At 46.2% G+C, this 18,060-nt stretch overlaps 1 pseudogene; it reads left to right on the top strand.

Moving 5' to 3' along the window:
- Positions 1–16,523: 16,523 nt before the first annotated feature.
- LOC122213121 lies at positions 16,524–17,716 on the top strand (annotated as a pseudogene).
- Positions 17,717–18,060: the final 344 nt, after the last annotated feature.

Below are 18,060 nucleotides of genomic sequence, written 5' to 3'. Positions count from 1 at the left end.
AACTCTGAACCCAATTGCTTTGACAATCACATCCGTGTGAAAGAGTTATGGGGGTCATGGTTTGCAATATGTGACAACTTAAATTAACTACGTGCTTCTTGAAGATACCACCTGCATTTTCTGGGCTGTAGGACTAGAAATCATGCCCATTCTGTCTCCAGGATCTTCTGTCTTTCCACGACATCTGGGAGACTGGTCATAAGGGATAAGTATTTATTTATCTCTGATCTAGACCAATCCCCCGGCCCCATTTTATGAATGTGAAATCTAAATTTGTCGCAGAACCTGGGGGAATAGGGCTGGGGGACAAATCTCCCGACCTCTTTCCCTCTGCCTGTCCCTAATTCTAGACTCTTTACATTCAACATGTAATCTGCAGACCAGCAGCACGGGTGTCACCTGGAAGCTTGTTAAAAATGCGCAATCTCAAATCCATAGGAGACCGGGTGAAACAGAATCTGCATTTTAACAAGATCCCAGGTGATTCACATGCAGTTTAGAATCTGAAAAGTTCTGGTTTAGAGCTCACATTTTCCCCATTTCCTTTCTCATCAGTACTTCAACCCCGAGGGTCTGTGAACCTCTGAGGCTGAATTTAGCCCAATCTCCGAATATAATGTGCAAGGAGTCCTGGTGTCATTACATAAAGCACAATTTTCCAGGGAGATTTCTGCCCCGTTTTCTGACATTTTTTTCCTCTGCCTTATTTAAAATTCTAAAAAGAAAAGCCTCATCAATGGAATTCTTTTAAGAATGGGCAGGAGAATCCACCACCTTGAACTTCTAGCAGAAAAGGCATGATAGACACTTAATAAATAATCATAACCGGGTGGCGACATGTGTGTGAAAGCGCTTAGTAAATTATAAAGCAGGGCACAAATGTTACTGATTAGAATTCCCAGGGATCCCGGAACGTGATCCTTCACGAGCCCGTTCAGGGTGAAAATGTTTCTCAGAATATAACGGGAAACTTAAAAGTTTTCTAATTATTCTCATTTTATTAGACACTTACGTGGCTACAAGAAGAGTGGGTGTGAGCCCTGGCTATGCATCAGAATAACTTGGGGGAGCTTTAGTTAGGAGCTTCATTTCAGAGATACATAAGCCTGAAAAGATATAAATAAGTAAATGAACGAATGAATGAATGACCGGGCTTGGCCCTTGATTCTATTTCTTGAGCTCTGGACAGTCAGGGCTGGGCAATAGGACATTTTTAAACACTCCCAGGTGATTCTCATACACAGTGAGATTGGAGAACCACTGAGCTGGAAAGTTGTTATTTCCAGGTTTACGGGAAATAAATGTGAGCGAGCATTTTATCCATATTTATGATACGGCTAAAGTCCAAATTTTGTAATTCCTAAATCTTAATGATGGTCAAACCACCGGGAGCTACCCCCCAAATTGAAATACTAATGGCTGATTCCAAGCAGTATTAACTTGGTAATGACAATTTGGTTCATCCTTTATTCTCTTACCATTTAACACGGGCCAGCCAACACAGCACCCAGGACTGACCTCAGTCCTGACAGTATATTTGTGTACAGGCTTGTACCCCAGTGTCAAAAACCAAATTCCATGGTTTTTGCTCCAGTAATTAGACATTTCGACGGCATGGGTTTCAAAGAATACTGATGAGGATCTAGGAGACCTCAGTTCTAGGTAATGTTCTTTCCTGAAGTTGTCTGATGTTGGGTCAGTTTCCTGCTGTCAAAAACGAGGGTGTTGGACCAGTGGTTATGGAATCTGGCTGACCATCAGATTCACCTGGAGAGCTTTGCAAAACCACAGATTTCAAGGCCCCAGAGCTACCAGTTGAAGCTTCTGGAGTGTGTGTATATGGGGTGGGGGGGCAGTGGGCAGTGTTGGAAAACAGGATTTTTTGTTTTTTTGTTTTTCGGAAAACAGGATTTTTGAAAGAATCCTAAAACTGGAAAATCAGCTGTGTTTGTGAGCCATTGGACAAGATAAGCTCTTTAGTTCTTCTCCGCTTTATGAATCTATGACATTAGACCTAGTTGGTTAAATTCCACTATCAGAAGAAGCTGGTCTGGGCACAGGGCCTGGCCAGAGGGCTGGGTCTGCAGAGGGATAAACATAGGAAACCCACAATAAGAAGTGTCATCTTTGACTACCTCCCACAAATGTCTCAAGATCCTGTGTTCATATGGCTTCTGCCCAGGTCTTTTTGTTAGAGTCATATTGCTAAGTGTCGAATTGCCATCCTATCACATTACCTTTAAAAAAATGGTTAGGGGCACCTGGGTGGCTTGGTCGGTTAAGCGTCCGACTTCGGCTCAGGTCATGATCTCACGGTCCGTGAGTTCGAGCCCCGTGTCGGGCTCTGTGCTGACAGCTCAGAGCCTGGAGCCCGTTTCAGATTCTGTGTCTCCCTCTCTCTCTGCTCCTCCCCTGTTCATGTTCTGTCTCTCTCTGTCTCAAAAATAAATAAACGTTAAAAAAAATTTTTTTTTAATGGTTAAAAAGGTGCTGCTTGGGAATAAAGTTCTTAGAATAATTGTCTTCTTTTCCTGCTACCTACCTCACCTCACTTCTCCTCTAAGTCTGAGTTTCACTGTGCAAAAGAATCTTTCTGGGATGCTTATTTAAATACAGGTACTGGGGTGCCCGGCTGGCTCAGACGGTGGAGCGTGTGACTCCTGATCTTGGGGTTGTGAGTTCAAGCCCCACGTTGGCCCTAAAGCTTACTTAAGAAAAAATACAGATTCCTGGGCCTGTCCCTAATTGTAATAAGGAGATTTGGGTTGGGCCCAGAAACCTGCATTTTTACAAGCTCCTAAGGCATCTGAACTACTTTCGATCTCCCTGTAAAACTTAGTTTGCAGCCTTTCTCAGGCTTCCTTTATGATAAGCATCTCCTCAGTCCATCAACAAATGAATGGATAAAATGAGATGTAGCCATGCAATGCAATAATACTCAGCCATAAAAAGAAGTGAAATACTGATATTTGCTGCCACAGTGGATGAGCCTTGAAAACATTATCCTAAGTGAAAGAAGTCAGATACAAGAGGCCACGTAGTATACAATTCCATTAATGTGAAATGTCCAGAATAGGCCAATCCATGGAGACAGAAAGTTGATCAGTGGTTGTCAGGGGTTCAGAGGGAGAGAGGAATGCAGAGTGAGTGCTGATGGATGGGAGTTTCTTTAAGGGGTGATGAAATGTTCTCAGAAAGTGGTGATGGTTGCACAACTGTGCGAATATATTAAAAATCGTGAATTGTATACTTTAAAAGGGTGGATTTTATGGCATGTGAATTCTATCTTTAAAAAGAGAAACGAGGGTGCCTGGCTGGCTCAGTCAATAGAGCACACAGCTCTTGATCTCGGGGCTGTGAGTTCAAGCCCCACGTTGGGTGTAGAGATTACTTAAAAAAATAGTCTTAAAAAAAAAAAAAAGAAAGGAAAAGGGAAAAAAGAAACAAAGACAAAAACCTGGGCAGTGTTTAAAAAAGCAGATTCCCAAGATCTAAGATCCTTCCTCAGATCCACTGAGTTAGCACCTCTAGGGAAGATCCTAAGAATCTGATTTTAATAAATGCTTCAAGTGATTCTTAACACAAGGGAAGTTTAGGAAAAGCTCCTTGGTACACTGAAGGCCTGAGTCGTCCTTCTGCACAGACTCTTGACACTCCATCTGAGGTTGGCAGGCCCTAGGATTATCCTTGTGATCCCTGCCTCCTAGTAGTCTGCTCCTCTTGAGTGTGGACGGGGCTCATTGACTCCCTTCTAATGAACAGAATACAATGGAAGTGATGCATAATACTTTCAATATTAGGTTTTTAAAAGATTGTGGCTTCCATCCAAAGAATGTATACAAATGGCCACTAGTGTGTGAAAGATACTCAGTGTCACTCATCAGTAGGGAAATGCAAATCCAAACCACAGTGAGATATCACCTCACACCTATTAGGATGGCCACCATGAAACAAAACAAAACGAAACAATGGAAAATAACATGTGATGGTGAGGATGTGGAGAAATTGAACACGTGCAGCCGAACACGGTATGGAGGGTCCTCACAAATTAAAAATAGAATTACCAGGGCACCTGGATGGCTTAGTCGATTAAGCGTCCAACTGCGGCTCAAGTCATGATCTCGAAGTTCGTGAGTTTGAGCCCCACGTCAGGCTCTGTGTTGACAGCTCAGAGCCTGGAGCCTGCTTCGGATTCTGTGTCTCCTTCTCTCACTGCCCCTCCCCACCTCACTCTGTCTCTCTCTCTCAAAAATAAATATACATTTTAAAAAATTTAAAAAAAAAATAGAAGTACCATCTGATCCAGCAATCCAACTGTTGAGTCTATACCCAAAAAACTGAAAGCAGCATCTTGAAGAGATATTTGCATACCCATGTTCACAACAGCACTCTTCACAATAGCAAAGGGGTGAAAACAACTCAAATGCCTACTGACAAATGAATGGATAAAGAAAATGTGGTATAATGCGTATGATGGGATATTATTCGGTCTTAAAAAAGAAGGACATCCTATTACATACTACAACATGGATGAACTGGAAGGCAGTATACTTAGTGAAATGACCCAGTCACCAAAGGACAAATACCATATGGTTCCACCAAGGTGAGGCACCTAGAGAAGTCAAATTCATAGAGACAGAAAGTAGAATAGTGGTTGGCAGGAGTAGAGGGGAATGGGGAGTCGTTCAGTGAAGAGAGAGTGCTGGTTTTGCAAGATGGAAAAGTTCTGGAGATCTGATGCACAATGTGAATATATTCAACACTATCAAACTACACACGTAGAAATGGTTAAGATGGTAAAAAAAAAAAAAATTTGGCTTCCATTGCAGGCTCTCTCTTGGTATGCCCCCTCTCCGTTGCCCTCCAGCCCAGGCTATCTTTCAGATCCCCAACTGTCATGTTGGGGGGACACTCAGGCAGCCTATGGAGAGACCCATGAGGTGAGGAGCAGCGTTCTGCCAGTAATACCTGGGTGAATTCGGACTTGAGTCTTCTGATTCCTGCCAACATGTGAATATACTTGGAAGTGGATCCTTGACCCTTCCCCAGTTGAGCCTTCAGATAAAACCGTAGCCGTCACAAGCAGCTTGACTGCAGCCTCACGAGAGACTTTGGGGTAGAAGCACTCAGCTGAGCCGCACCTGATTTTTGACACACTGAAGTTGTGGCATAAAGATGATTTGTTTTAAACTGCGAACTTCTGGGGTAATTTGCTATGCGACAGTAGGTAACTAATACACCATCAGTTACATTTTGCTCAGTTAGTCAGATTGCGGTGCCACAGTGCAGACCACACCAGGGCACTGGCTGCAATCCTGCTTTTCAAGGTATAAAATTATATGTATATTTTTTGGTAGATCAAATAATGGGCCCTCCAAAATGGTCACATCCTAATCTCTGGAATGTGTGAATACATTATGTCCCATGGCAAGAGGGACTTTGCCCATGTAACTTTCTGTCTTCCTTCCATCCTTCCTTCCTTCCTATCTTCCTTTCTTTCAAGAGTGAATGTGGGAGTGAAAACAGGGGAGGGGCAGAAGGGAGGGAAAGAGAGAATCTTAAGCAGGTCCCGTGCCTAGCACAGAGCCTGACACAGGGTTCGATCCCAGCAGGGCTTGATCCCAGGAGGGCTCAATCCCACAACATGGGCCGAAATCAAGAGTTGCACGCTTAACCGGCTGAGCCAGCCAGGCACCCTAAGATTACAAACTTTAATATAGATTATCCTGGGTGATCCAAGTGAGCCCAATCGAATCGCACGAACCCTTAAAGGCAGAGAACTTTCTCTGGCCAGAGGTGGGAGAAATTTGGCAGAGGCAGAAGCTGGAGAGATTCCAAGTAAGAGAGGGATCCCACCACTGGTGAAGGGGCAATGTGTAAAGCCCAAGAGTCAATGTGGGCAGCCTCTAGGGGCAAAGACTAGCACCCAGCTGACAGCTGGCAAGGCAACAGGGACCTCAACTTTACATCTGTAAGGAACTGAATTCAACCCCAACTTGAATGAGCTTGGAAGTGATTTATCCTGAAGTCTCCAGCAAGGAATGCAGCCTTGCTGACAGCTTGATGTTGGCCTTGTGAAACCCAGAGCAGAGAAACCAATCCAGCCAACTGGAATTTCGGGTCTACAGAGGTGTGCGATAATAAATCTGTATTATTTTTGGTTACAAAATTTGGGGTAATTTGTTATGGCAGCCATGGAAAACGAACATATTTATGCATATATGGCATGTATTGCTTTTGAGCCCCTTCCTACCAGGTATCATAGCTATGCAGATGGTGCACAGTGTTATTTATCATTTTCCACTTATCCTGCTGAAGCAGTCATTCACTCTTAGTGAATGTATTGCAGGCTCGAGTGTTCAGTGCATCGTTTTCCAAGGCTCTCTGGGAAAGACACTCCTTTTTCGGGAGCCTGGCGTCTGGCTGGGGAAAGACTGAGTGCGTGCTGTTTTTTTTTCTGAGGCTACTGATCAATACTTACCATTAGGAGGACAACTCCATGCATCACTAAACTTTGACCTCGGTGCCCCAGAGCGGTCCCAAGATGCCAATTGATGTACAGGCAATATACATATTCCTCAAATGCAGTACCCCTTTCATAGACTTCCCTGAATTAAATCTTAGAGGCTTCAGTGATGGCAAAATAATGTTGCTAATGTACCGGCAAGCCCAGGATATTCAGAAAGGATGCTTGGATACAAGGAATTGCCTTTGTGCTTTTGTGGGCACCCGGGTGGCTCAGTCAGTTGAGCATACGACTTCAGCTCAGGTCATGATCTCACAGCTTGTGAGTTCAAGCCCTGCGTCGGGCTCTGTGCTGACAGCTCAGAGACCGGAGCCTGCTTTGGATTCTGTGTCTCCCTCTTTCTCTGCCCCTAACCCACTTGCATTCTGTCTCTGTTTCTCTCAAAAATAAATAAACATTAAAAAAAAAAAAAAAAACTTTTGCATGGGCACTGTGTTTGGATCGTTGACCAGCTGACCCTGCCTTCTATACAACGGGTGGTGTGGGCATAAGTTGTCCCTTAAGTCTGCCGTGGAAATAAGTACACGTCTAAAAGGCCAAGACTTGAAAATAAGTGGTTGCCTCCCCTTAGAAATCACAAGATAAGCCTACAAGAGCCTAAAATAACGTTAATTGCACTTCTTTTTCATCTACAAATTTGGAATGTTGTTTCCCCAGAAGTATGCATTTTTCAGGGAACTCTTCATAGTGGTGTACCGTCACATAACATCATGGTGCTCTGAGTAAAAGGAGATGCTACTCCTGTTTCCCTGGATCTGTTCAAATGGGATCAATTGCCAAACAGTTGTTTGGATTAAAACCAAATGGTTAATTTAATCAGGCTTTCAAGAGGCAGTTATTTTGATTAAAAGAATCGTATCTGAGCGGGCTTTGGCAGCTTCTTATCTCCAGGCAGTGGGTCCCACACACTGAGCTTTTCTGTGGAACCGGGGGGCATCAACTGCTCGAGTAAAAAGGGGTGTACCAGAAGAGAAGACTCACGAAGCCCCATTGAAGAAAGTATAGCTGCGCCTCGTCAGAAGTGAAAAGCCATTAGGAACATAAAAGGCTACCCCTTCCATCTCTTTCTCTCTCTCATGTCTGGCTACAGCTACCTGGCCTCACATCAGTTTTCCTGCTTATTCACTGCTTATCCACTGGTGTGGATAATTCTATGCTTATCCACTGGTGTGCCCAAGGCTGAGAATTCCAGCAGCCCTGAGTTTATGTCACTTTTGCTATTTGTACCCATCACCGTGATTAACTTCATCCTGAGTCTGAATTTGAATCCACTCCATTTTAAATTCCTAGGAAAACAATTTGATTCACCGGGGTGTGGTCACGTGACTAGCTCTGGTGCAATGAGCTGTACCCAGGATGGGTCAGGTGTCACAAGATATGAAGGAAGGGCTGGCCCCCCCAGGTGATGAATGGAGCAGGGAGGAAATAAGTGACAGACACCTCCAAAAGTTTTTCCTGAACTGAAAATGGCAGATACCCCTTTATCACTTCTTTTCCTGCCAATCTGCACATTCTTTAAGGGCAGAGGATTTTTTTTTAATCCTTATCTTCACCACCATTCTTAGGCCAGTGCCTCATCTATAGATGCTCGATACGTAAAAAAAAAAAAAAAAAAAAAAAAAAAAAAAAAAAAAAAGATAAAGTTGGTCATGCCTACTTCCAGTTGTACCTACTGGAACTTCTTTTACCATGCTGGCCCCAACCCATGTGGGGATGAGGCATGAAAACAAAAAGAGGTGTCAGATGGGCTGAACCCTCCTGAGTTCTTTCTTCCAGCATTGCTTGGGTTAATAATAACTATTATGTATTCTTCAGTTTCCAAGGGGCAAGCATAATACAAAGTACCGTATGCATCGCTAACCTACTTATCTGCTATGATAACCCTGTGAGAAAATTGTTCAGAGAAGTTTAGTAACTTGCTCAGGGTCACACAGCTCTAAAGTGCTATGGCCAATTCTAAACCTAAATCTAGAGGCTACCCTCCGAAGCTTTCTATTTTCCTTCCTCCCCTGCCATGAGGAGTTGGGAAGGAGGCTGAGAGATGAAGCTAAGAGGAGAGGTGTTGGGTCAATGCCAATTTTGTGAACTAAACAAAATTGTTCCATGCTAAGAGTTTCTGAAAGCTTTTTGAACATGGCCTTGGGCCTTTCATGGTTCTGAGGTTTTCCAACAACTCCTCTTAATTGAGTCTTTCCAGGCTGAGCTGCAGGATTTAAGTATTTCAACAAGAAAAGAGTTCTCAGGTTCCTTCTCTCCCTTTAAGCTGGGTGAGAATGTGTCCACGAGCTTTCTGCTTTTGAACACTGGAAAACATTCTGGGAAGCTGAGACAGGACCTGGGTCAGTGCTGCCATTTTTTATTGTGCTTTGCATAGTGAGGGCTCAAATTCAGGCCACCCTCGACCCACTACATCTTGTACACTGGCACCAGCTTGTACTGCCCAGAAGAAGACGTGCCATGTTCTAATGCACATCTTAGGGCACCTATGGGAGCACTGGATGGGCATAACATTGTTTCAGATTTCCCCTGCTTTAAGTTTTAAGTTTTGACTATGACTTGTGTTAATGCCATTTCTGGATCATACCTCTGGTGTATGTACTGGCAAGAGGAATCCAAATTCTGTTCATCATTTTCGAAGGAGAGAGGGGTTGACATTGGTGCCTGGAACTGCGTTTCCACCTGTCAGTGGGTGGGTAGGGTCTTCTTGCCTGTTCCCAGCTGGTCTCTCTACACACAGCCCTGATCCAAATCCCAAGGAGCGATCTTAGTGGTCTTGGGAGCGGTGGGGGAAGAAACTGGAACCTGGTTAGCAAAACAACCCCGTAAAATCCCAGTCAAGAGCAGGTGCCTATGTTAACCCTGAGAAAGGCCGGCTTGTCTTAGGACTGGGTGAGAAAACGCAAAGCCCCTTCACCCCACCCTTAGGGCACTATAGGCCTAGCTAAGGGGTTGTATAGTATTTAGGGCCTCTTTACTTTTATTTGTAGTTCTGTTAAAATGCCTTCCCAACATGCTTCCATGATTTAAATTCTGTATGGGAACTCATCCTGAAATTTATGCCCTTTGGAATGTATTTGGAACAGAGATAGGATTTTAAGGAAACAGAAAGCTGGTGAGTCCCAAGAACCCCTTCCTCCGTGGAGCTGTGTATTCACAGCAGTACCTAGGGGGTCTGCAGGGAGTAACGCGTAGTGGTTACACGTGATCAGTCTGCAGGGACAGCTCTGGGTGGGTTCAATCTCATCTTTGCCGCTCACTCATTGTAGAACCCTAAGCAAATTGCTTAATGCTCCGAACCTCCTTTCCCTCATCTATAAAATAGAGACAATAAAAGTTTCTTCTCTAACCTCATGGTGAGGTTCCCTGAGATAATACACGTGGAAGGCTGGGCACGGAGCAGAGAACATAGTCAGCAACATCAGCTCCCGTTTGTTGCTCATCTCAAGACGTGAACCCAAATTCTTCCTGAAACCCTGTTGAACACACAAGAGTTTCTGTCCTTTCTTGATTGGAGGTCCCCTTTTATTCCATATGAATGACCTCAGATTTTATTTATTTATTTATTTATTTATTTAATTTTTTTTAACATTTATTTATTTTTTTTTTGAGACAGAGAGAGACAGAGCATGAATGGGGGAGGGGCAGAGAGAGAGGGAGACACAGAATCGGAAGCAGGCTCCAGGCTCTGAGCCATCAGCCCAGAGCCTGACGCGGGGCTTGAACTCACGGACCGCGAGATCGTGACCTGAGCCGAAGTCGGCCGCTCAACCGACTGAGCCACCCAGGCGCCCCAGAATGACCTCAGATTTTAATCCTCCTCCCCAAATCTCATCCACGACACTGTGCCCACCAGGAAGAAGTTCTGGTTACCATGATGTGTACCTAGTCTTAGCCCTTGAGCACGCCTACCCACCTCAGTCTTCAGTTTCCAGAGGAGCAGCGTAAGATCAGTGAGCTTGTTAACGAGGGGGCAAAGCTGGAAGGGAATGGGCTGTCTGCTGGATGTGCTTTTGTTGCAAAGTTGTGTGGGAAAATGAAAGGCTGGAAACTCAGGACACTGGTAAAGGAGAGAAAGCTCATCGCAGCACATTTTTCCATCCTCACAAACAATTGCTTCCACTCCCGGGTGTAACATAACTTCCCAGTGGCTTCTTTTTATCAAAGGCGGTAGTAGAGTGTCATCAGCGCATGCACTGACTTTGGGATGGGGTGGTCCTGGGTCGGCTGCTACTAGCTGAAGGACACCAGGCAAGTTATTGAACCTCTACACGCCTCAGTTTTCACCTCTATAAAATGGCTCAGTTGGTTAAACGTCAGACTTCGGCTCAGGTCATGATCTCACAGTTCATGAGTTCGAGCCTCACATTGGGCTCACTGCTGGCAGCTCAGAGCCTGGAGCCTGATGAGGGTTCTGTGTCTACCTCTCTTTCTGCCCCTCTCCTACTCATGCTCTGTCTCTCTCTGTCTCTCAAAAATTAATAAATGTAAAAATAATTTAAAAAGAAAACGGACATATGAATAGCATCTATCCATCTCACTTGTGTTTTGAAGATTAAGGTAATGAATATAAAGTACCTGGCACATAGTAAGCCCTCAATAAGCATACTTCATTGCCAGCATCATCATCCAATTATTACCTACATCTTGATGTTGCTGAGCGTATACGACCTGTGGAACAATCAGCCTTCTGCCTAGGGTTGATAGTGAATATGTGGTGGATAAGTTTATTTATTTTGAGAGAGAGAGAGCACAAGTGGGGGAGGAACAGAGAAAGAGGGAGAGAAAGAATCCCAAGCATGTTCCACACTGTCAGCTCAGAGCCCAATGTGGGGCTCGAACTCACGAATCGTGAGATCATGACCTGAGCCAAAATCAAGAGTCAGACCCTTAATCAACGGAGTCACGCAGGCGCCCCTATATGTAGTGGATATTATAATAACATCTCAGCTCTGAATATTAACTGTAACAGCTAGTCATTCTTTTCGAAGCATCCCAAGGGCTTGTCCGATGCTGTAAGGTCTCTGATGGGCTCCCCTCACCCTGTGAAAGGATAGTTTCCTATGGCCGACACGACAGGTTGTCACCCCAACTGCCAGTCCCCCTTCTTCCTTGTGAACAGAACACCAATTCTGTTCAAGCAGCCATGTGCCTAGCCCCAGGGGAAGAACGATGATTCGTGCGAGCTACTTCTGGCAGTCCCATTTACCTCTATCTTAATTGGTCTAAGAGGAGGCATGTGATAAGATATAAGGGAAAGTCTCCCAACAAAAGGAGAGGGGAGTGTGAGGTGAGCCTCAGTTTGGTCCCTGGCATCTTCCTTCTTGCTTTAGGTACTGTCACGTGGGGATGTAATGCTTGGAGCCTGCAGCTGCCATTTTGTGACCATGTGGTAACTAGCATGAGAATGACAGGGCAGAAAGACATCACTAAGCTGCCAAGTCGACTCTGAGGCTGTTCGCCTCTAAACGTCTTTTTGGTATACAATAACTGTTTTTATGATTGAGCCTATTGTTAATCCGGTTTTCTGCCTAACTGTTTTACTCCTTTTCTGTTTGCCAAGCCGGCAGAATGACCGCTATTCAAATTCTGCCCAGATATAAAGACATTCGGTTCCCATTTTCTTCCTCTTGATTTGAGTAATCAAGTGTTTTTAAATAAATTCCTCACCCACCATTGTAGTGAAACTGCTCTTGAAAAGGTCACCAATGACCTCTTGATTGACATGTTGAATAGCTCCATCTAATTTCACATCCTGCTTAACTTCTGCTGCATTAGACAGCTTGACCACTTTCTTATTCTTAAAGTGAGTCCCTCTCTTGGTGTGTGTCACTACTCTTTCCATGTCTCTGGTCCGCCTTCTGTGGTTCCTTCTCTTTCTGCCCTTCGACTCTGTATGAAGCCCGGCATTCTGCCCTGGTGGCCTCTCGTCTCTCACCAGCACCAGGAGGTGCCTTCTCCACGTTCAAGACTTTGGTTACCACCGGTGGGCCTTTGTGATCCCCACGTCCATGTCTCCAGGGCACGTCTTTCCCCAACACAGATCTGCTTTTCTCTCTGTGAACAGGATGTGTCCGCTTGGATGTCCCCACGGGACCATCAACACCGTATCTGTAAACTGAACTCTGTCCCCTACAAATGACTTCTCCTCTGTCACACACCTCACCGCTCACACTGGCCCTCAGCTAGAAACCTCAGTCATCCTAAGGAATTCCTTCTTTTGCAACACCCAATCAATCATCAAGCATAAAAATTCCTCTATTCTCAGGAGTCTGTTGCAGCTTCCCCCCATGTTCCCTGCCATGGCCTCCAGCCATCACTTCTGTATTGCAAAAGTCTCTCACGTGCCTCCAATCTCCCCCCCCCCCCACTCCCCCGCAATCACCTGCATTGCTGTTAGAAGGGATTTTCTAAAAACCAACGGAATCGTGTCACGGGATTTAAAATTTTCCAACGGAGTAGATGTGTGGGGGAGGAGGTGGGGGGCAGGTTGTATTAGCCATCATGCCCTCCAGATAAAGTCTGCACTTCATAACATGGCACAGAAGACCTTCTAGTCCCTCTGGAAACAGACTGGATTTTGTGTTTTGTATCCCCTCCACCTTCCCTGCATTCTCCGCTGGAGCTCCTGGGGACTTCTCTTTCTCTTCACGATGTCCTCTGATTCCATGCTGGACTCCTATGCCCAGCATTTTGAACTTCTAGCACCCACTAGTTCTCAACCCAAACTGCACTTCCCCAAAGCATTCCCTGAGTCTAGTACTAGGCCAGAGTTCCTCAACCTTGGCCCTGATGACATTTCGGGTTGGTTCATCATCTGCTGTAGAGGTTGCCCTGGGCATCGTAGGGTGTCTGGCAGCATGGCTGGCCTCTCCCTGCTAGACGCCAGCGGCACCTGCCTCCCCCAGTTTTTACAACCACAAATGTGTCCAGACACTGTGACATTTTCCCTGGGGGACAGAATTGCCCCTGCCCCGGGTTGCAAACCATTGGATTAACCCAGTCCCCTTCTTGTCATCCCGTGGCTTTCTGTCCTGCTCTGAGCATAACACCCATGGCACAATTTTGAAGTGACTCATCTGTTTCAACAGAATGTTAATCTCCCAGAGGGCGTCTCCCAGGGCTGGGCACTCAGTAGGCATGCAGTCTAGCTTCACGAAAGAGTGGGCTCGCGGATGGGAGTGATCTTGCCTGTCACCTGTATAGCCCCCAGGATGGTGCTGGCACATGATGGGGCTCAATAAGCATTTGTTGAATGAAGGAATGACTCAGTCATTCATTCAAATGCTTCTTTCTCTGTGAAAATTTTATTAGTTTCCCTGTCAAGTGGAGAGGGTGTTTTCCCCTTTTAACTCCGTAGTATTTTGTGCGTGCCCTTGTCCCCCAGCATTACTACACTGGGTATCATAATTTGCTAATACATGTTGGTGGAAATTAAATCATGCTCTCTGTATCTTCCAGCCTCTTTCTAGAAACAGAAAAACTAGGTCCATTCCTGTGCCCGGGAATCTCATGAGCTACATTTTCCTTAAACTACTACACCTGTTCTACCCCTGGCTGCTGTCAGCCATACCTGCCCCCCCACATACTCATCCATCTTCCTTAGCCGACTTCAAAGGGGGGGGGATGGCTCAGAGCTGCCGGGCACCGAGGACCCACGTCTGCTACACGGCCACTTCTTGCCTCTCTCTTCCTTGACTGTGCTCCCAACGATGGCAACCAGTTCTGGGAGGTCTTAATAACATATGGTGCTCGCTCGCAAGCCTCTCCTGGGGATGGGATGCACCATGTCTGCAGCAGGCCCACCACCTGATGGCTTCAAATGCAAGAGGCTACGGGGAGCCCCATGGCGGGAAGGAGCCGTGATATTATTAAAGTAAACCAACACACATTCACAACGGTAGGAAAGGGGATCAGCTTTCTTTTGAGAAGGGTTCAATACGCCGAGAAGAGTAGAGTTGCTTTTTCTGCCCGGTAGATGGTTTGTTTACGTGCATCCTTTAATCACAAAGTCCTGTGGGGAGAAGATGCCGAAGTTAATATTTATATCTGGCATCCGACCCTCCGCATAAATAACAGCAGAGAGGCCGCGTGTTTGGTTTGAGGTCAGCTCTGTTTCAACAGCGAGGCCAGGTGCAGACACACATGCTGGCCCTTTGAACTCTGTGTGTTGCAATCCAGATGTTCGGCAGAGGTGAGGAACTTGGGTCACTGATGGTGAGAGAATGTGGAGTGCTCTTCTAGCATCTTCCAAGGGGAGCCCTGGCCAGTAGACTTGGCCCTAAGCCCACTTTCCTCGCCAGAGTCGAGAAACAGTAGCAGCTCCAGTTGTTGCTAGGGATAAGAGATCATCCACTGGGGAGTTGAGATAGCCAGGGCGGGGTCGGGGGGGGGGGAGTGGGTAGCACGAGGGAGGTCACGAAATTGACCGTGCTTAGCCTCTGCCCACGTTTGAGTCACTGGGAGACATTCTGCAATGGGAAAAATATTAGGCTTTTAATGACAGCCCTGACAAACAGGATCCGTGTGACCAAATTGGTCTCAAAAGCAACTGCTATCATTTCTTAAAGGAGGATTTGTCACATTGCGTGTTTCTTGAAGGGTTTTCCTAGTCCCACACTTTGCCTCGAAAACGTGCACAGAGTGAGGGGTTTGAACTTTCTGAATTTAATGCAAAGCACATATGTTGTTTGGGTTTTGTTTGTTGTGTTTGTTTGTTTTTATGGTTCCAAAATATGTTATATAAAAAAGAACCATATAGCAATAAAATGGTAATGTAAACACAAATCCTCGAAAAGGATGCAACATATTTCTAATGAAAGGAAACAACCACCTTCGCTTTATCCACAAAAAAGAATTAAAAATGATGAAGAGGGGCCGTTTCGTTCACAGATTGTGGAATCCTACTGTTTACTGCTCTCCGAATGAGTATTTTTGAGGCATGACTGAAAACGGGAGTTTTCAACACCAAGCAGCTCCTGGCATCGTGCAAAGCACGCTGCTGTCGGTTGGTAGCCAGGCGACTTGAATTCTGGTCTTCACTGCTGACCCCCTGCTTCCTGGCTCCCAACCCCAGCACTCCACTGAGAGTGCTCTTGTCAAGGGTACCAGTGACCTTCTAATTGCTAAATCCAAAGGGCAGTTTTCAGTCCACTTCTGACCTGACCTCTCTTCAGCAGATGACATAATTGCCCACTCTTTCCTCCTTGAAATCCTCTCCCCCCGTGCCTTCAATGACTCCATCTCATCCTGGTTATTCACCAGCTTCCCCCTTCACTTTTCAGATACTCTCTAGGCTGTTCTTTTTCACCAATGGCTAGGAGCGGCTGCCATGGGCTGAGGTCGTGCGGAGGCTTTGTGTGCATTTTCTTATCGACGCTTCACAGCAGCCCTGGGAGGTGGGACTTATGGGTTCCCTTTTTCAGACAAGGAAGGTAAGGCTCTGCGTAATGCAGGGATCTTCACTGACCCCCTTGTAGGTCAATGGCTTATAAGCAGCAGGAATGGAATTCCCACCTAGGTCTGTCTGAATCCAGAGTCAAGTTGTCAACCATTACAATGCAGTTTTTCTTCCTCGGATACCCCTTAGATAGAGGTGTTCTTTGGAGTTGTGTGTTTGGCCCCTGTTCTTCTCTCTGCCCCTGTCTCCGCAGGGGACAGCTTTCCTCATAGCACCTCTATGGTGCTTTCACCCCAAATCTGTCCTTTGTTCCTTGTTTCCAACTGTTTCTAAGCTAACTCCATTTGCATATGCCACGGTCACCTTGTAGGGCTGTTGCTCGTGGTGTTGGATGACTCCTCAGCTGCCAATCCTTTCTGGACGATTGGCTGAAGCCCGTGATTGCTTAAGGAGTGGGCATGTGACCCAGACAGGGCAGATTGCTGGGAATGTCTAGGAAAAGTTTTCTCTCAAACAGACACATGAATGATGGCTTCTTTTCTCCTTCTCGATACTGCTGTGACTTGGAGTCAGTCAGAGTCAGGAAAACCAACTGCAACCATGAGGGATAGGTGAAATCCAACAGGAGTAGAGCCTGGGTCCTTAACGACCAGCTGATTGAATCTTATCAGGGAAAGGGGCTTCCAACTATGTTAAACAATACAGTCCCTTATTGTTTGCATGGGTTTTTATTTTGTTTCGTTTTGTTTTGTTTCGTTGTTACTTGCAGCCAAGAGCATCCTAAATGGTACGTCAAATTCACCACATCTACAACTCAACTCAGTATCTTCTTCCAACCAGCCTCTCCTCCTATAACTCTAGCCCTGTTACTATCACCATGACTGACTCATTGACCCACATCAGAAACCTGGCCATCATCCTTGACTCCTCCCTCTGCCTCACCCCTAAAACCTAATCATGAGTTAAGTCCAGGAGATTTGCAGGCACTGAGAGCCGTGGTGGCTGCCAGCACCAGGTTGAATGAGGGATGGGGGCGGGGGCGGGGGCTTTGTCCACAGCAGCCAGCTCCTCTGCATTCTGAGCCCCACTCTGCCAGTGCCAAGGGCCTGGCTGTTGTGGCTCCCCGGGAGTGTGGCCTTGCCCGCTGGACCAAGGTGTTTTGGGCCTCCGTGGCTGAGCTGCGCACAGGCGCCCGCCATGGTGGTGGTCCCCACCCACACGCCATAGGGCCTGGCCTTCTCAGCAAGTTGCTCAGTGGCACAGGGCGCTGTGTACCCCCTCAAGGGCTGCAGCAAGGCCGAGCTGCTGCCTGTCTATCTGGGCCATGTGGCCGATGTCTACAGGGACTGCCATGTTGAACATGTCCAAGGTGCTCCTGAAAGACTTATTATCAGAACCAGTGACCCTGGTGGTGGAAAGCTCCCAAGAGCTCAGTAAGGACCTGAACCCCTTTACTCCTCTTGTAGGCACCTGGACTCCTGATCATGGCTTCATGCAGGATTTGGCCTAGGTGTTTGAGCAACACTTGCTCTCACCAGTACCAACCTTGACTCTTAGGCCAGTTCTCCAAATGTCAAGGAATTCCTGTACCTCTGGCCTCAATTGTTGCTGGTCATTGATGGGGGACCAATTGGGGATGGCCAGAGCCCTGAGTACTGCTTGGGTCAACTGTGGTTGACTTGTCTGTACTTGGAAAGTTTGGCATCATTCATCCAGGCTGTGCCCTGGAAAGTATTACATCCATCCTCCCACAGAAGTATGGGCTGTTCCCCTCACAGAGATCTTGCTTGTGAATCTCAGGATAAGGGAGGGCCCAAGGACAAATGCCCGACACCATGTGTCTGTCCACTGGTGACTGGGAGGCATCATTTACAGAGGCCCCGGGGGCTACAATGTCTCCAGTCTCTGTCTTTAAGCCAATGTGTCTTTCTGAACACTGGAGACCGGGGCCCAGAAGCTGCTGGTTTAGTCTTACACCTGGTGGGGGAGGTCTTCTTTATTATCTGTAACTTCATATATCAGTCAAAAGCTGACTAGAGACTTTGACAACATTCCTAGGATGGCCTTGTTTTCTACTAAGTTGCTTTTTAAAAAATATGTTTGGGGCGCCTGGGTGGCTCAGTCGGTTAAGCGTCCG

The sequence above is a fragment of the Panthera leo genome, chromosome A2, assembly GCF_018350215.1.
Source record: "Panthera leo isolate Ple1 chromosome A2, P.leo_Ple1_pat1.1, whole genome shotgun sequence".
Classification (NCBI taxonomy): Eukaryota; Metazoa; Chordata; class Mammalia; order Carnivora; family Felidae; genus Panthera; species Panthera leo.
This window is presented reverse-complemented; position numbering and strand designations above follow the sequence as displayed.